We start from the raw sequence: 3,513 nt of genomic DNA, 5'->3' as shown, positions 1-3,513 counted from the left end.
CAGCAGGAGCACTTTGGTTGTCATCCGTGGCCCCCTAACGGCACAGCGCTGCGTCATCGATGTCATACGCCGATTTGTTGCCCTTCGTGGCTAGCCGTCCTGGGCTTACATTTCAGGAAGCTAATGCCCGCATGCACACGGCAACAATTTCGACTGCTTGTCTTCGTGAATGTCAAACGTTTTCGTGGCCAGTAATGTCGCCGGATCTCTCTCCAAGTAAGAACGTTTGGAGAATTACGGGCACGGCCTTCCAACCAGCTCTAGATTTTGACGTTCTAAAGGGCCGATTGGACAGAATTTGGCACGATATCTCCCAGGACGACATTCAGAACTGTGTCAATCAATGCCAGGCCGAATAACTGCTTGCATAGGGGACAGAGGTGGACCAAGGCGCTATTGACTTTCTCAGTTTGCGAAGATCTTTCACTAGAACAAATCATCCAATTTTTATGGAATTGTAATCATTTGTTTGCCTGTACATCTGTCACAACTCTCGATTTCCGTCCCATACGGATAGTTGCTTCGTTCAGGCGTAACATAGCACTTATGGAAAAAGTATTGATTGCAAAAAGCGAGACATGAGGCCATTATGTAGCGCTCACCTACAGTTATCCTGCAGAGGATTCTTCAAGAAGTTAGAAATTTTAGGTTCACCTCCGTATACCGACAAATCGATAGAGTTGCACCGTCAAGATGACTTGCTTTTGTTGGGGTGGAAACCTCTTCCTTACAGTCAGAACTCTTATGGCCACAGGAAATCGCTGCGATACCTGTATAATGGAGGAAAAAGTGAATCAGTCTCACTAGAGTATAGTAGAACACGTTGTCCCTAATCGTGAGCGAGGCATCTGCGGCTTATGTACAATGTTGAGTCCGTCAACATGGCTCTGTAAGCTGCCCTAACTTCTTCTGGTTTAAGTCAGATTACATGCAAGTATGTGTCGTGAAATGTGCCCTGAACTGAAGATCCTCATTACGCGCTGCCCCCATCACGGTCGGAGGGGCGACAGCAGCGGCAGAAACGATTCCGACAGCACCCCCTGTCCAAGTGCTAGCGCGAGCGCAGCGAGAACGGGGCTGGTTTGGCAAGGCAGGAATTATAAAGGCATGGCAAAGGTATTCACCAGAAGAAACTTGTCGAAAAGTCATTTCGAAACGAATATATTACTTGGCTGATTTGCCGAGAAGAATTAGTAAAAGTTATTTTGTCAGTTTCACAAAGTACGTAATTTTATTCGCAGTTCCAATTGTATCTAACGGGCAACGGGATTGCCGCAATGGATACACCGGTTCCCGTCAGATCACCGAAGTTAAGCGCTGTCGGGCGTGGCCGGTACTTGGATGGGTGACCATCCGGGCTGCCATGCGCTGTTGCCATTTTTCGAGGTGTACTCAGCCTCGTGGTGCCAACTGAGGAGCTACTCGACCGAATAGTAGCGGCTCCGATCAAAGAAAACCATCATAACGACCGGGAGAGCGGTGTGCTGACCACACGCCCCTCCTATCCGCATCCTCAGCTGAGGTTGACACGGCGGGCGGATGGATCCGATTTGCCACTTGTGGCCTGAAGACGGAGTATATATTGTAACTAACAATAATCCTGTCCGGAGATATGCAGGTGGTGCATAATTTTGTTGAGCACACTGTATTCTTCATAAGTGAACCGTAACAATTTAAGAAGAGTAGTGACTTCCACAGGTACGATTAGTAAATCTAGTCACATGTGCTACGAGAGAGGTGTACTCTATCCGAGCAAAAGTATACAAACAGCTAATAGTAGGCGTTAATGTGACGTGTGTCCTCCTTTCACCTTTATGACGGATGGTCTGCGCTGGGGGCACTTTCATAGAGGGGTGCCTGAATATCTGTGAAGTAATGGCAGCGCATTCTGCTTCAAGATCGGAGACCAGGGAAGGTACTGGATGTTGGATATTGGGGACTGGAGCGAACTCTACGTTCTAACTCTTCCCAAAGGTGTTCCACTGGATTCTGGTCGGAACTGCATGCATCGCAGTCCATTTCAGGAATGTTGTTGTCCACAAAACATTGGCTCAGAGATGCTGCTTTTTGGCAGGATCCATTGTCATGTTCATACAGCACTCGTTGTATGGAGTGCTCATATCCTAAAGCATTTAAAAAAAATGGTTCAAATGGCTCTGAGCATTATGGGACTTAACTTCTGAGGTCATCAGTCCCCTAGAACTTAGAACTACTTAAACCTAACTAACCTAAAGACATCACACACATCCATGCCCGAGGCAGGATTCGAACCTGTGACCGTAGCAGTAGCGCGGTTCCGGACTGAAGCGCCTAGAACCGCTCGGCCACCGCGGCCGGCTACCGCATTTAATATTTTGGTAAACGTAATAAGACAACCACACGTCAACCATGAAAATCATCCCCATACAGTAAAAGTACCTCCTCTGTAATTCACTGATAGCACTACATTTGACGGCAGGTAGTCTTGTCCACGTATTTCCCGAACCCGAACTCTTCCATCCAATTTCCGGAGGGTGTAGCGTGATTCATTACTCCAAATCATTCGTTTCCAGTCATCCACTGCGCAGTGGCGTTGGCTGCCCTTTACGTCACTTCAAGTGTAGTTTCGAGGAAAGTGTGTCATATGAGCAGCTGCTCCACCACTGTACCACATTCTTCTTAACTCCCTACGCACAGTCACTGTGTTAAGAGTGTGCTGATAACACTTTCGAACTCAGAGTAGTTTTTGGAACATATATTTATATATCGGACTGAGAAGTATACCACAGAGTACTCAAAATGGTTCAAATGGCTCTGAGCACTATGGGACTTAACATCTGAGGCCATCAGTCTCCTAGACTTAGAACTACGTAAACCTAACTAACCTACGTAAACCTAACCGGAACCTGGTTCCGGATTGAAGCGCCTAGAACCCCTCGGCCACACAGAGTACTCTAAGTTACTACAATTCCCCCCTACTTTCCTGTAACAGACGCGAGTGTTGTGTGTGGAACGAACGATTGCCTGTAAATATTACTATCTGTAATTCTCTGATTTTCCTGCCTTGTCCATACGACAGGAAAGAAACGTGTTTTTCCTGATTCTTTTTCGAACGAACACAGCGTTATCAACGGTAAATCTCTACGTTACACATTACCCGATCAAAATTCATCCGGACACCGCTAATTACCACTACAGGTCACGAGAGGCGGACCCGCCAATATAAAAGGAAGCGACGAGTATTGCTTCCGTTGGTTTCATGCGGCTTTTAACAACCACCCTCAGCAGTGTTCGACTATGCCTGTCCTGTAGTACATAAGGCCTAAGTAGTCCTCGTTTAGCTATGGTTGTTCCTTCGCCTTTCCACTTCACAGTCTAACAACAATTGACTTGGACAATTTTAGAAATATTCAAATGTCCCTCATGGGCTTCTTGCTCAGGTGTCATCGAATGACTACTCGACTATCGAAGAGTGAGCCCCCCAGACGGACAAATTCTGTTACTGCTTCTCTATTGATAACAGAATACTCGTCG

At 46.7% G+C, this 3,513-nt stretch overlaps 1 pseudogene; it reads left to right on the top strand.

Annotated features, from left to right (window-relative positions):
* The first annotated feature begins 1,259 nt into the window (after positions 1-1,259).
* Positions 1,260-1,377, top strand: LOC124803666 (annotated as a pseudogene).
* The last annotated feature ends 2,136 nt before the right edge of the window (positions 1,378-3,513 follow it).

Source organism: Schistocerca piceifrons, chromosome 6 (genome assembly GCF_021461385.2).
Source record: "Schistocerca piceifrons isolate TAMUIC-IGC-003096 chromosome 6, iqSchPice1.1, whole genome shotgun sequence".
Classification (NCBI taxonomy): Eukaryota; Metazoa; Arthropoda; class Insecta; order Orthoptera; family Acrididae; genus Schistocerca; species Schistocerca piceifrons.
The sequence above is the reverse complement of the archived record's forward strand: the minus strand, read 5'-3'. Positions and strand labels throughout refer to the sequence as shown.